Source organism: Arachis hypogaea, chromosome 13 (genome assembly GCF_003086295.3).
Source record: "Arachis hypogaea cultivar Tifrunner chromosome 13, arahy.Tifrunner.gnm2.J5K5, whole genome shotgun sequence".
NCBI lineage: Eukaryota > Viridiplantae > Streptophyta > Magnoliopsida > Fabales > Fabaceae > Arachis > Arachis hypogaea.
Genome location: NC_092048.1, coordinates 70,722,352 through 70,739,228, shown reverse-complemented (window position 1 = coordinate 70,739,228; position 16,877 = coordinate 70,722,352).

Genomic DNA, 16,877 nt, shown 5'->3' with positions numbered 1-16,877 from the left:
TTGAATTTGGGAGGTGGATGCCTCTTTAGTCTGTGGAGTGCTTGGCCCTTCAAGAGATAGTTTCTGACGCTTTAATTCCTTCAGTTCACGCCCTTGCTCTTCTTGTTCTCTAAGCAATTTGCAGAGCATGCTGTTTTGATTTTGCTGTTCTTTCTTAAGTTGATCCACAGCTTCTTGCAACTTGGTGACAGATGCTTCTAGGCGCTCCCAGTATTCAATTTGAGGAATTTCCGGGAGGAACTCCTCTGCTTTTCTCTTGATAGGGTCGTCCTGCACTTGTTGTCATTCGATAGACTTTTTGGTGATTGGTTGCTCAACTGAGATATACTTATCTACTCCCATCTTTATCCCAGCAACTTTACATAACAGAGAAACTAAGCTTGGATAGGCCAATTTGGCATCTTTGGAGTTCTTATTTGCAATTTTGTAAAGCTCGCAAGCAATCAGCTGATGAACTTCCACTTCTTTTTCCAGCATAATGCAATGAATCATCACTGCTCTTCTGATGGTAACTTTAGAGCAGTTGCTAGTGGGCAGTATAGAGCGCCCAATGAAGTCTAGCCAGCCTCTGGCGACTGGTTTGAGATCTGCTCTTTTGAGTTGGTTTGGGGCACCCTTTGTGTTAGTTGTCCATTTAGCTCCAGGGAGGCATATGTCCTCTGGGATTTTGTCCAAGCTCAGGTTTGATCTCATCATTCTCCTATTGAAGGAATCTGGGTCATCTTGCAGTTGAGGCAGCTTGAAGATCTCCCTTATTTTGTCAGGGTGGGTGTGAACAATCTTCCCTCTAACCAGAGTTCTATAGTCATAGAATGCGGTTCCAGCTATTCTCTGCCTGTCTGTCTGCCACAGATTAGCGTAGAATTCCTGAACCATGTTTCTTCCCATCTTTGTTTTAGGATTAGCTAGGACTTCCCAGCTCCTGTTTTGGATTTGCTCTTGGATCTCCGGATATTCATCTTCTTTTAGATCGAATTTAACTTTTGGGATCACTGACCTTAGACTCATTATTTTGTAAAAATGGTCTGAATATTCTTTGGTTATGAACTTCCCTTGATTCCAAAGTGATTTTGGAATATTCTCTTTCTTGCCTCTGGAGTCAGTTTGTTTTCCCTTAGGAGCCATGATCTTAGTTGGTATTAGTTTAGTGATCACGGATAAACACACCAAACTTAGAGGTTTGCTTGTCCTCAAGCAAAAGAAAGGAAAGGAAAGGGAAAGAGGGAGAGCCAAGCGCAACTTGTGGAGGAGAGGGGGAGAGGCTGAACCAATATTTAAAGGGAAGGGTGGTGGGTTTCGAAAATTATTTGAAAAAGATATGATAGAAAAAGTGATTTGGAAAAGATAAGTATGATAGGAAAAGATGTGATTTAAAATTGAAAAGATATGAAAGATATTTGAAAAAGATAAATCTGGATTTTAAAAAAGATGATGTGAAGATTTGAAAAAGATATTGATGAGTTGAAAAGATTTTAGAAGGAAAAGAGATAGATTTGTTTTGAAAAGGATTTGAAAATAATTTGAAGAGGATTAAGAAAAAGGGTTTACGAATTAAGATACATTTGATATCTTTTGAAAAATTAGGATTTGTAACACGTTTGTGCAAGAAATCATGAATTGAAACATAGAAAATGGAAAAATTTTGAATTGAAAACAAAATTGCCTACTCCCCACAATCCTGGCGTTAAACGCCCAACTGCTGCATGTTTTGGGCGTTTAACGCCCAGTTGGTGCTTGTTTTGGGTGTTTAACGCCCAGCTGTTGCTTCTAACTGGCGTTAAACGCCAGAAACCCCTTTGTCACTGGGCGTTTTTCTGAACGCCCATGATGCTGTAAATCTGGCGTTTAACGCCCAGATGGCTATCTTTACTGGCGTTAAACACCTAGTAGATGCTCCTTTTGGGCATTTAACGCCCAAATGTGCCTCTTACTGGCGTTTTCTTGCCAGTGAGCTCCTTTTTCCTGTTTTGTGCTCTTAATATTAAGCTCATATATTTTAAAAATAAATAAAATGAAGAATAAAATAAAATAAAATAACAGAAAAAGTCTTGCTAATGGCTGGGTTGCCTCCTAGCAAGCGCTTCTTTATTGTCTTTAGCTGGACCTTGCTGAGCTTTTAATCTAGCCTCAGCCTTGAGCACTCTTGCTCAATATTGCCTTCAAGATAGTGCTTGATTCTCTGTCCATTAACAATGAACTTCTTATCAGAATCAATGTCTTAAAGCTCCACATAACCATATGGTGATACACTTGTAATCACATATGGTCCCCTCCACTGGGATTTCAATTTCCCGGAGAATAGCCTGAGCCTAGAGTTAAACAACAAAACCTTTTGTCCTGGTTCAAAGACTCTAGATGACATCTTTCTGTCATGCCACCTTTTTTATTTCTCTTTATAAAGCTTGGCATTTTCGAAAGCAGTGAATCTGAATTTCTCTAGCTCATTCAGCTGGAGCAATCTTTTTTCTCCAGCTAATTTGGCATCAAAGTTTAGGAATCTGATTGTCCAGTAGGCCTTATGTTCCAGTTCCACGGGCAGATGACAGGCCTTACCATACACAAGCTGGTATGGAAATGTCCCTATAGGAGTCTTGAATGCTGTTCTGTAAGCCCACAGAGCATCATCCAAGCTTCTTGCCCAATCCTTTCTACGGGTACTTACAGTCCGTTCCAGGATTCTTCTTAGTTCTCTGTTAGAAACTTCAGCTTGCCCATTTGTCTGTGGATGATATGGAGTCGCCACCTTGTGGTGAATCCCATATCGGACCATGGCAGAGTAAAGTTGTTTGTTGCAGAAGTGAGTGCCCCCATCACTGATTAGTACTCTAGGGACACCAAACCTACTGAAGATATCTTTCTGGAGAAACTTCAGCACTGTTTTAGTATCATTGGTGGGTGTGGCAACGACCTCTACCCATTTTGATATATAGTCGACTACCACCAGAATATAAGTGTTTGAGTATGATGGTGGGAAAGGTCCCATGAAGTCAATTCCCCATACATCAAACAACTCAATCTCCAAGATTCCCTGTTGAGGCATGGCGTAACCATGAGGCAGATTACCAGCTCTTTGGCAACTGTCACAGTTACGTACAAACTCTCGGGAATCCCTATAGAATGTATGCCAGTAGAAGCCACATTGGAGGACCTTGGTGGCTGTTTGCTCACCTCCAAAATGGCCTCCATATTGTGATCCATGGCAATGCCATAAGATCCTCTGTGCTTCTTTTCTAGGCACACACCTACAGATTATTCCGTCTACACATCTCTTAAAGAGATAGGGTTCATCCCACAAGTAGTACTTTGCATCAGTAATTAATTTTTTCTTTTGTTGCCTGCTGTACTCCTTGGGTATGAACCTTGCAGCTTTATAGTTTGTAATATCTGCAAACCATGGTATTTCCTGAATGGCAAACAAATGCTCATTCGGAAAGGTCTCAGAGATCTCAATAGAGGGGAGAAACTCCCCTTCTGCTGGTTCAATTTGGGACAGATGATCAGCCACTTGGTTCTCTGTCCCTTTTCTGTCTCTTATTTCTATATCAAACTCTTGTAGAAGCAACACCCATCGTATGAGCCTGGGTTTTAAATCCTGCTTTGTGAGTAGATATTTAAGAGTAGCATGGTCAGTGTACACAATCACTTTTAATCCTACTAAGTATGATCTAAACTTGTCAATAGCATAAACCACTGCAAGCAATTCTTTTTCTGTGGTTGTGTAATTTTTCTGGGCAACATTTAAAACACGGCTAGCATAATAAATAACATGCAGAAGCTTATCATGCCTCTGCCCCAGTACTGCACCAATGGCGTGGTCACTGGCATCACATATTAGTTCAAATGGTAAAGTCCAGTCTGGTGCAGAAATAACTGGTGCTATGACCAGCTTAGCTTTCAGAGTCTCAAACGCTTGCAGACACTCTGTGTCAAACACGAATGGCGTGTTAGCAGCTAGCAGATTGCTCAGGGGTTTTGCAATTTTTGAAAAATCCTTTATAAACCTCCTGTAGAATCCTGCATGCCCCAGAAAGCTTCTGATTGCTTTAACATTAGCAGGTGGTGGTAATTTTTCAATTATTTCCACTTTAGCTTGATCCACCTCTATTCCCTTGTTCAAAATTTTATGCCCAAGGACAATTCCTTCAGTCACCATAAAGTGACATTTTTCCCAGTTTAAAACTAGGTTGGTCTCTTGGCATCTTTTCAGAACAAGTGCTAAATGGTCAAGGCAGGAGCTGAATGAGTCTCCAAATACTGAAAAGTCATCCATGAAGACTTCCAGAAACTTCTCTACCATATCAGAGAAGATAGAAAGCATGCACCTCTGAAAGGTTGCAGGTGCATTACACAGACCAAAAGGCATTCTTCTGTAAGCAAATACTCCAGAAGGACATGTGAATGCTGTTTTCTCTTGAAAACGAGGATCTACTGCAATTTGGTTGTAACCTGAATAGCCATCCAAAAAGCAGTAATATTCATGACCTGCTAGTCTCTCTAGCATTTGGTCTATGAATGGTAAAGGAAAATGATCCTTTCTGGTGGCTGTATTGAGCCTTCTGTAGTCAATACACATGCGCCACCCTGTAACGGTTCTTGTAGGAACCAGTTCATTTTTTTCATTATGAACCACTGTCATGCCTCCCTTCTTGGGAACAACTTGAACAGGACTCACCCAGGGGCTATCAGAAATAGGATAAATAATCCCAGCCTCTAGTAATTAGGTGACCTCTTTCTGCACCACTTCCTTCATGGCTGGATTTAGCCGCCTCTGTGGTTGAACTACTGGCTTAGCATCATCCTCCAATAGGATTTTGTGCATGTATCTAGCTGGGCTTATGCCCTTAAGGTCACTTATGGACCACCCAAGAGCTGTCTTGTGTGTCCTTAGCACTTGAATTAGTGCTTCCTCTTCCAGTGGATTTAAAGCAGAGCTTATGATCACTGGAAAAGTGTCACCTTCTCCCAGAAATGCATATTTCAGGGATGGTGGTAATGGCTTGAGCTCGGGTTTAGGAGGTTTCTCCTCTTCCTGAGGAAGTCTCAGAGGCTCTTTCAATTCCTCTGAACCCTCCAAATCAGGCTGAACAACTTTAAAGATGTCTTCTAGCTCTGATTCGAGACTCTCAGCCATGTTGACCTCCTCTACCAAAGAGTCAATGAGATTAACTTTCATGCAGTCTTTTAGTGTGTCTGGATGCTGCATGGCCTTGACAGCATTCAACTTAAACTCATCCTCATTGACTCTCAGGGTTACTTCCCCCTTTTGGACATCAATGAGAGTTCGTCCAGTTACTAGGAAAGGTCTTCCTAGAATGAGAGTAGCACTCTTGTGCTCCTCCATTTCCAGCACTACAAAGTCAGTGGGAAAGGCGAATAGCCCAACCCTGACAATCATGTCCTCAATCACGCCTGATGGGTATTTAATGGATCCATCAGCAATTTGGAGACATATCTGGGTTGGTTTAACTTCTTTAGTTAAACCAAGCTTTTTGATAGTGGATGCAGGTATTAGGTTGATGCTTGCCCCAAGATCACATAAAGCTGTCTTGGTGCAATTACCCTCTAATATGCATGGTATCAGAAAGCTCCCAGGATCTTTAAGCTTTTCTGGAAAGCTTTTCAGAATGACTGCACTACATTCTTCAATGAGGAGAACTCTTTCAGTTTCTCTCCAATCTTTCTTATGACTCAAGATCTCTTTCATGATCTTGGCATAAGAAGGTATTTGCTCAAGTGCCTCTGCAAACGGAATCTTTATTTCAAGAGTCCTGAGATAATCTGTAGAGCGAGCAAATTGCTTATCCTGCACCTCTTGGCGGAGTTTTTGAGGATAAGGTATCTTGGCTTTATATTCCTCAACCTTAGTTGCTGTAGGTTTATTTCCTACAGAGGTAGTTGGAGAAGCCTTTTTAAAGAGATTGTTATCAGCACTTGTGTATGTCTGATCCCTCACTGGCATTTGAATGCCAGGGTTAGAAGCTGGATTGGCATTGGACGCCAACTCCTTACTTGTTCCTGGCGTTTGAACGCCAGAACTGAGCTTCCATTGGGCGTTTGACGCCAACTTCTTGCTTGTTTCTGGCGTTTGAACGCCAGAGTTATTCCTCTTTGGGCTCTTATTGTCCTCAGAGGGATTTTGAATAGCAGTTTGTTCATTTCTTGGCTTCCTGCTACCTTGAAGTGAGGTATTTAATGTTTTCCCACTTCTTAATTGAATTGCTTGGCATTCTTCTGTTATTTGTTTTGATAACTGTTGTTCTGTTTGCTTCAACTGTACCTCCATATTTATATTAGCCATTCTTGTGTCTTGTAGTATCTCCTTGAAGTTGGCCAGCTGTTTTGTTAGAAAGTCTAATTGCTGATTGAATTCAGTAATTTATTCTGTAGGACTAAGTTCAGTAGTTACTGTTTTAGTCTCTTCTTTCATAGAAGATTCACTATTTAGGTACAGATGCTGATTTCTGGCAACTGTATCAATAAGCTCTTGAGCCTCTTCAATTGTCTTTCTCATGTGTATAGATCCACCAGCTGAGTGATCTAGAGAAATTTGAGCTTTCTCTGTAAGCCCATAATAGAAGATGTCTAACTGCACCCATTCTGAAAACATTTCAGAGGGGCATTTTCTTAACATCTCTCTGTATCTCTCCCAGGCATCATAAAGAGATTCATTATCTCCTTGTTTAAAGCCTTGGATGTCCAGCCTTAGCTGTGTCATCCGTTTTGGAAGGAAGTATTGATTCAGGAATTTTTCTGACAGCTATTTCCATGTCCTTATGCTAGCCTTAGGTTGGTTTTTTAACCACCTCTTAGCTTGGTCTTTTACAGCAAATGAAAACAATAATAATCTATAGATATCCTGATCTACTTCCTTATCATGTACTGTGTCAGTAATTTGTAAAAACTGTGCTAGAAACTCTGTAGGTTCTTCTTGTGGAAGACCGAAATACTGGCAACTTTGCTGCACCATGATAATGAGCTGAGGATTCAACTCAAAGCTACTGACTCCAATGGAGGGTATACAGATACTGCTCCCATATGAAGCAGTAGTGGGGTTAACATATGACCCCAGAGTCCTTCTGGACTGCTCATTTCCACTTAGGTCCATGATGGAGAAAAGGGAATTGATGTGAATTGCAATTAAAATATATTTTTATTTTTATTTTATAAAAAAGAAAACGAATAAACAAATGAAATAAAATAACTAGAAATTAAATATAGATTTTGAAAATTAAGAATAAAAAAATTAAAACTAAAATAATTACTTAATTAAGAAGATTTGAAAAGCTTTGGATATGATTTTTGAAAAAGATTTTAAATTTTGAAATAGAAATCTGAATTTTAAAAGCAATTTTTGAAAATTCACTTTAAAATAGAGAGAAAAGATATATTTTTTTTATTTTTGAATTTTATGATGAAAGAGAAAAACACACAAAAGACACACAACTTATAATTTTTAGATCTAATGTTCCTTATTTTCAAAAATTTTGGAGGGAAACACCAAGGAACACCAAACATAAAAATTTTAAGATCAAAACACAAGGAAGACTCAAGAACACTTTGAAGACTCACAAGAACAACAAGAACATGAAGATAGAACACCAAACTTATAATTTTTAGAAAACCAAAATAAAATTTTCAAAAACTAAAGAAAAATCAACAAGAAAACACCAAACTTAAAGTTTGGCACAAGATTTATTCAAAGAAAAATTATTTTTGAAAAAGCTTTTAAAAAGAAGATAGCCAATTACCAAGAACATAAGCACAACGCTCTAACCAATTGAGCTATAAATTTAACGTGTTTTAATAAGGTATTTAATAAATAAAGATTTTTTTTGAAAATTGATATTTTGAAAAAGAACAAGAAAAACAAGAAAAGACACAGAACAAAAAAAGCTAAAGATCAAACAAGGAAAATAAACAAGAACAACTTAAAGATTAAGAAAGAACAATGAACACAAATTCGAAAATTTAAAAGAAAATAAATGAAAAAAATGCAATTGACACCAAACTTAAGATATGAAGCTAAACTCAAATAGAAAAACTCAATTATCAGTTTATAAAATTTTCAAAAAAATTAAAAAGAGAAAATAAGGATTTAAAAAAAATTCAACCAAAAACAATAATAGAAGACTCTAAACCAAAAAGAAAAAAAATTTTCCTAATCTAAGCAACAAAATAAACTGTCAGTTGTCCAAACTCGAACAATCCCTGGCAACAGCGCCAAAAACTTGGTGCACAAATTGTGAATCACACTTTTTACAACTTGTACCACTAACCAGTAAGTGCACTGGGTCGTCCAAGTAATACCTTACGTGAGTAAGGGTCGAATCCCACAGAGATTGTTGGCTTGAAGCAATCTATGGTTATCTTGTAACTCTTAGTCAGGATATCAATTATAATTATCAAGTTGAATTACGAAGACTAAAAGAGCAAGAAATAAATACTTGTTATGCAGTAATGGAGAATGTGTTGGAGTTTTGGAGATGCTTTGTCTTCTGAATCTCTGCTTTCCTACTGTCATCTTCTTCACGCACGCAAGTTTTCTCCTACGGCAAGCTGTATGTTGGTGGATCACCGTTGTCAATGGCTACCATCCGTCCTCTCAGTGAAAATGGTCCAGGTGCGCTGTCACCGCCCGGCTAATCATCCGTCGATTCTCACTCATGCTGGAATAGGATCCGTTGGTCCTTTTGCGTTTGTCACTATGCCTAACCTTTGTGAGTTTGAAGCTCGTCACAGTCATTCAATCCCTGAATCCTATTCAGAATACCACAGACAAGGTTTAGACTTTCCAGATTCTCAAGAATGCTGCCAATGGATTCTAGCTTATACCACGAAGATTCTAATTAAGGAATCCAAGAGATACTTATTCAATCTAATGTAGAACGGAGTTGGTTGTCAGGCACGCGTTCATAGGTTGAGAATGGTGATGAGTGTCACGGATCATTACATTCATCATATTGAAGAGCAAATAAATATCTTAGATAGAAACAAGCGTGTTTGAATGGAAAACAGAAGTAATTGTATTAATTCATCGAGACACAGCAGAGCTCCTCACCCCCCAACAATGGAGTTTAGAGACTCATGCCATCAAGGAGTACAAAGTTTAGATCTAAAATGTCATGAGATCCAAAATAATCCTCTAAAAGTTGTTTAAATAGTAAGCTAGTAATCTAGGTTTGCAGAGAATGAGTAAACTATGATAGATAGTGCAGAAATCCACTTCTGGGGCCCACTTGGTGTGTGCTGGGGCTGAGACTTAAGCTTTACACATGCTTAGGCTGTTTCTGGAGTTAAACGCCAGGTTGTAACCTGTTTTGGGCGTTTAACTCCAACTTGTAACCTGTTTCTGGCGTTTAACGCCAGACTGCAACATGGAACTGGCGTTGAACGCCGGTTTACGTTATCTATGCTTGAGCAAAGTATGGACTATTATATATTTCTAGAAAGCCCTGGATGTCTACTTTGCAACGCAATTGGGAGCGCGTCAATTGGACTTCTGTAGCTCCAGAAAATCCATTCCGAGTGCAGAGAGGTCAGAATCCAACAGCATCAGCAGTCCTTTTTCAACCTGAATCAGATTTTTGCTCAACTCCCTGAATTTCATCCAGAAAATACCTGAAATTACAGAAAAACACACAAACTCATAGTAAAGTCCAGAAATATGAATTTTTCCTAGAAACTAATGAAAATATACTAAAAACTAACTAAAACATACTAAAAACTACATGAAATTAACCCCAAAAAGCGTATAAAATATCTGCTCATCAGTCACCCAAATCTGGCTGCAAATTTTGAACTGAAGACTGCGCTAATCAACTTGATACCTAAGTTTCATGGCTTACCTGCTCAGGAGCCTATAAAGCACCTCAGGAATTTTCAGACAGCCTGTTCTACTGATAGGCGTCATGGTGCTGATGAAACTTCTATTCTGCTAATTGCCTTCCCATTTTCTCCTGAGGGAAAGGCGAGGGAGTGGTATTACTCCCAACCTGAAGCAACTATTACCAACTGGAACACGCTCAGGAGACAATTCTTGGAAAAATACTTTCCGGCTGAAGTTACAGACAGACTAAGGAAGGAGATTTCCTGCATCATCCAAGGTGAATTAGAAACCCTTTATGAGTACTAGGAGTGCTTCAAGAATCTTTTGGATGCATGCCCCACCACATGATTGACAAATTGGTACTGATCATCTACTTCACACAAGGCATGAAGCCTCAGGATAAGACTACATTGGTTGGTGCTAGTAATGGTTCTCTGAAAAAGTACAAGACCGCAGATGAAGCGTGGCAACTAATCAGTGACCTAGCTGAGTCCACTTGGAATAACAAGCACAGGAACAGCCACCCCATGGCTGTTACAGAGGTTTCCTCTAACATTGAGACTATTGCTCTTACACAGAGTCTGTGTGAGATGACCAACCTACTGAAGCAGATAAATCTGAATCAACAACAATCTCAACCTCCCTCACCACAACATAGTCAATAACTGGTTCCTCAGAGAGTGTGCGGGATATGTGCATGCTATAGTCATTACACTGATGAGTGTCTGCAGCTCCAACAAGAGGACAACACCTTGGCAGCTACTCATAATTTTTATGACCGCCCAAATTAAGGCTCATATCAACAAGGCGGCAACTACAACCAAGGTGGGAACTATAACCAAGGGTGGCAAGACAACTCCAACCAGGGCTGAAGAGATAACTCCATCCATGGCTGGAGGGACAACTATAACAGAGGAGGCAGAGACAACCAGGAAAATCAAAGGTGGAATAATAATAACAATCAGTAGAACCATTCCTATCAACAACAGAATCAGAACCAGCCTTACAAAGCACCTCACCTGAGGCAGTCCCAAGGACCTCAACACAACCAACAACAGGTCCCTCAAATCACTTATCCTCCTTCCTTATCTAATGACGAGATGCTTCGTTCTCTTGCACAAGGACAACAAAACATTCAGACTACACTGAACTCTACTTTAAATGGTGTGAATGCTACTTTACAAGCTCTTGTCTCCCGGATAGATTCATTACCTACTCCCACCAACCAGCCTTCAAGCTCTAGTGGAATTGCTGCTCAACCCTTACCCAGCCCTAAAGGTGGCATTAATGCCATCACTTTGAGGTCCGGAACAATACTGCAAGAGAGAAATCCTGAGGAGCCAAGCCCACAAGAACACGCCCCAGATGAAGACATGATTGAAGTGGAGGATGTTAAAGAGGAAGAAGAAGTACAATACATGGTTGAAGAAGAAGTAGCTCAACCAAGAAATGGAGAACCAAAGGAAGCTGAAGCTGTAAGAGACGCCGTTCCTATCCCATTTCCACACCTTGCAAGGAAATCCAGAAAGCAGATGGAACTTGATCCCAAAATAGTAGAAATCTTCAAAAAGGTTGAGGTAAATGTTCCCCTTTTTGATGTTATTCAGCAAGTATCTAAATATCCAAAGTTTCTAAAGGATTTGTGTATACATACGGATAAGATTAATGAATTAGAAACTATTCCTTTAGGTAGTTCCATATCTGCTTTAATGGGGATATACCTGAAAAATGTAGTGATCCAGGGCCATGCATGGTTAACTATACCATTGTGAGTGTAATATTTTCTGACTGCATGTGTGATTCAGGAGCATGCGTGAGTATTATGCCTTTGTCTATATATGATGCTTTGAGGCTCCCTCCCTTAAAAAGGTCGGCAGCTCATTTTGTGCTAACAGATAAAAGCATTATTACCGTGGTTGGAATTGCTAAGGACGTGCTGGTGAGCATTAAGGGGCTCACATTTCCCATTGACTTCTATATCTTGGAGATGCCCCATAATGACTCAGGAAGACCGTCATCCTTCCAGCTCGGAAGACCATTCCGGAAGACTTCGAAGTTCAAGCTGAATGCCTTTTTAGGAACCTATTCTTTTGAGATAGACGGCCGAACAGTGAGCTTCAATATGAATGAAGCAATGAAGCATCCTCCAGAAGATCATTCCATCTTCCAATGCGACATCATTGATGAGACTGTAGCTACAGTCCACCAGGAAGAAATAGAAGAGATGCACATGGAGCATGGTCCAAGTGTGGGGAAACTCTCTAAAAATAATGAGGACACTGTGCCATTATCACTAGCTCCAGAAGATCCAGTGCCCAGTCAGGAGTAGAAATTGGAATTAAAGCCTCTTCCACCCCCACCGCAAGTATGCTTACCTTGAGGATAATCAGAAGCTCCCAGTCATCACTGCAACGGAACTCACTTCCCAACAAGAGGAGTAGCTGCTTAATGTGCTGAGAAGATACAACAAGGCCGTTGGGTGGAGCTTGGCGGATATAGTAGGCATCAGCCCTCAAGTTTGTGAGCACAGGATATTTTTAGAAGAGGAAGCAAGGCCTGTCTGTCAACCCCGAAGAAGACTAAATCCCACCATCTTGGAGGTTGTTAAGAAGGAAGTGACCAGATTACTTGTGGCAGATATCATCTACCCCATCTCAGATAGTGAGTGGGTAAGCCAGTACAAGTGCTGCCCAAGAAGTCTGGACTCACTACAGTGAAGGATGAGCATGGAGAGCTCATAGCAACTAGAGTGCAGAATTCCTGGAGGGTTTGCATTGATTACAGGCGCCTCAACCAAGCCACTCGTAAGAATCACTACCCCCTGCCATTCATTGATCAAATGCTGGATCGCCTGTCAGGTAAATCACATTATTTCTTTTTAGATGGTTACACAGGCTATTTTCAGATTCATATAGCTCCTGAAGATCAGGAGAAGACTACTTTTACATGTCCCTTTGGAACATATGCTTACAAGAGAATGCCTTTTGGCTTGTGCAATGCACCAGCCACTTTCCAAAAGTGCATGATGAGTCTTTTCTCTGATCTTATTGAGAGCTGTATGGAGGTTTTTATGGATGATTTTAGCGTATACGGTGATTCTTTTAGCCTTTGCTTGGATAGTTTATCTAGAGTATTAGACAGGTGTGTTAGTTCAAACCTTGTTTTAAATTTTGAAAAGTGTCATTTTATGGTCAAACAAGGTATTGTTCTAGGACACGTTGTTTCTAATACTGGTATCTCTGTAGATCCAGCAAAGGTAAATGTCATTTCTAGTCTACCTTACCCCTCCTCCGTGAGGGAAGTTCGTTCGTTCCTTGGCCATGCAGGTTTCTACCGGAGATTCATCAAGGACTTCAGTAAGGTAGCATTACACTTATCCAGACTGCTGCAGAAGGATGTTGAATTCGAGATGAGTGAGGACTGTGTGGAGGCATTTGATAAGCTGAAGATCGCCTTGACTCAAGCTCCAATTGTGAGAGGACCAGACTGGAGCCAGGCCTTTGAGATTATGTGTGATGCCTCCAACCATGCTGTAGGAGCGGCGCTGGCCCAGCGTGCAGGTAAGGATCCTTTTGTAATTGCATATGCTTCAAAGACATTAGACGCTGCTCAGTTTAATTACACTACCACTGAGAAAGAGCTTCTGGCTATTGTTTTTGCTTTGGATAAATTCCGAGCCTACTTACTTGGTACTAAGGTGGTAGTGTACTCATACCATGCAGCTCTAAAGTATTTATTAGCTAAAAAAGAGTTCAAACCAAGACTAATACGTTAGATACTGCTGCTCCAAGAATTTGATTTAGAAATTGTTCATACCCTGGGTCGATTTATCCGACCTGGAATGATTGGCGACAAAGCGACCGACCTCTTCAGGTCAGGCTACCCGACCTCTTCTCAAAGAGGACGGCCAAATTGATAGGAAAGCCCAATAAAGGGCCCAAATAGAGGAACAGGACCCAAATCCAAAGGAAATCCAAGCCTATAGAGATAAAGGCGGTTCCCTTGAAGATAAGCTGACTTCACTCGAAATAAGATAAGATAAGATAAGATAACTAACTTATCTTATCAGAAAGGTCAGCCCACACTACTATAAATACACTAGAGCACCCAGGTATAACTCATACTCTGATACTACAATAAACCTGCTTAATACCCATGCTAACTTAAGCATCGGAGTCTCTTGCAGGTACCCCCCACCCTCCGGTGACCAAGGATCAGAAGTGGAGCCAGTCCAATAAGTCGGACACAATAGTTCCGGCCGCCACTAGCCAGTCGGACACATCATCTTCGACCAGTACAAAAGATCTCGTCCGAGATCGACCTCTAGTTTCAGGTAACCCTCGGAACATTGGCGCCGTTGCCGGGGAACCTGGAAGTCATCCCAACACCATGGCGGACGGCCATGACAATGACCACGATTCAGATCTGGAAAATAGAACACCGTACAAGAACGCGGACGGTACGCTAAAGGATACTCCGGAATCCAACGGGGACAAAAACTCATCCAATCCGGAGGTAATAGCAGCACTTCAAGACAGCTTAAAGCAAGTTGAAAAAAGAAACCTAACAACAACGAGAGGTCGGGAAGGATCTACAAAGAGAGGTACGGCGGCGTCGAGAATTGGAAGATAAACTAATGCAATTAGAAGCCGATCTTAAATCCAAAGCTCCTCGGACTACTCCTAAGGAAAATTCACGCAAAGAACGAGATCCATTCACCAAGGAAATCATGAAAACCAAAATTCCAAAAGACTTCAAACTCCCGGATATGATTTTGTATGATGGCACCACAGATCCCAACCATCATCTCAGCAATTTCAGAAGTAGAATGTACCTCACCGACGCCTCGGATGCCGTTTGTTGCAAAGCTTTTCCAACAACTCTCACGAAGACAGCAATCAGATGGTTCGACAACCTACCTCCAAAGTCCATCTCAAACTTTGATGACCTGGCCAAAAAATTTCTAGCCAGATTCTCCATCCAGAAAGATAAGACCAAGCACGCCCCCATTTTACTAGGGATCAAGCAAGGAGATCGGGAGAGCCTTCGCAACTACATGGAACGATTCAACAAAACATGCATGGACATACAAAGCTTGCCAACAGAGGCCGCCATCATGGGACTCATCAATGGCCTACGAGAAGGACCTTTTCGCCAGTCCATATCAAAGAAGTACCCTACCTCCTTAGACGAAGTGCAGGAGCGAGCAGAAAAATACATCAACATGGAAGAAAACGCTCGGTTAGGAGAAACCTCAAAATCCGGGGTCCCCTACCGAGATAAAGACAAGGAATCCAAAAGGAAAGAAGATTGACAAGGAGATAAAATCAAAAAGTATCACAATTACACTCCTCTCAGGGCATCCCTAGTCGACGTATACAAAGAAGTCTGCCATACGGAGAAAATACCCCAGCACGGCCACTCAAAGGCAAAAGAGGAAGAGGAAACCGGAATGAATATTGCGAATATCATCGAGTGCGAAGGCACTCCACCAACGAGTGCTTCAATCTAAAGAACATCATAGAAAAATTGGTGAGGGAAGGAAAACTAGATCGGTTTCTAGCCACCTGAGATGACGACCAAAGAAAGAGAGAAGGGACGAAGATATCGGACGAACCGCGCGATCACCTCGTACACCGGAAAGACACGTCCATATGATACACGGCGGATTCGCAGGAGGAAGAATCTCCAAACCATCCCGCAAGAGATATCTCAAAGAAGTATATCATGTCGAGGGAAAGGAAGAAGCACCCGACATCCCTGCAATCACATTCACTAAAGAGGATGCATCCGTATCATCTCGGGACACGACGACCCCAAGGTCATCACCATCATACTGGCAAACGCCAATCTGCACCGCATATTAGTAGACCAAGGGAGCTCCGCTGACATCCTATTCAAAACTGCCTTCGACAAGCTCGGCCTAGAAAACAAGGAGCTTAAGGCATACCCGAACAGTCTGTTCGGACTGGGAGATACCCCGGTACAACCACTAGGATACGTATCACTACATACAACCTTTGAAAAAGGAAACCAATCCAGGACGCTTAAAATAGACTATATTGTGGTCGACGTGAGTTCAGCCTACAATGCTCTAATAGGTTGGACAACACTAAATCAACTCGGTGCAATAGTCTCGACTCCACATCTATGCATGAAATTCCCAACTACAGAGGGGATAGCCACAATAAAAGCAGATCAAAAGATGGAACGCCACTGTTATAACGAAAGTCTAAACCTCAGAGGCAGAGGAGAAGAGTTTCACACAATTAAGCTTGGCGGAGTTCAGAGACGAGACGAACTCCGTCCGCAGCCAGAAGGTGAGATAGAGAAGGTTTAGATCGGAGACACCTCGGACAAAACGACTAATATCGGCACGATCCTGAGAGGAGACTCAAAAGAATTACTGGTACAATTCTTACGAGATAATGTCGATCTCTTCGCATGGAAAGCCGCAGACATGCCAGGCATAGACCCCAAGCTATTGTGCCACAAGTTGGCGGTCTATCCAGGATCTCTGCCGGTACAGCAAAGACAAAGAAAACTTGGGCCAGAGCGATCCCAAGCTGTGGAAGAACAAGTACAAGCATTACTGGAGGCAGGATTCATAAGAGAGGTCAAGTACCCACTATGGCTAGCCAATATCGTCTTGGTGAGAAAATCAAATGGGAAGTGGCGAATGTGCACCGATTACACCGATCTCAACAAAGCCAGCCCAAAAGATCCTTACCCACTCCCAAGTATCGACGCTCTGGTCAATGCTTCCTCCGGATATAGATACCTCTCGTTTATGGACGCTGGTGCACGAAATTGTGATACATATCCATGGCTTCAAAGGCCTGGTGCTCTGATCTAGTTTTATTGTCTGTCACAACTTCGATACAACTAACCAACAAGTGCACTGGGTCGTCCAAGTAATACCTTACGTGAGTAAGGGTCGAATCCCACGGAGATTGTTGGTATGAAGCAAGCTATGGTCACCTTGTAAACCTCAGTCAGGCGGATATAAAATAACTATGGAGTTTTCGAATAATAAATAATAGAATAGGGA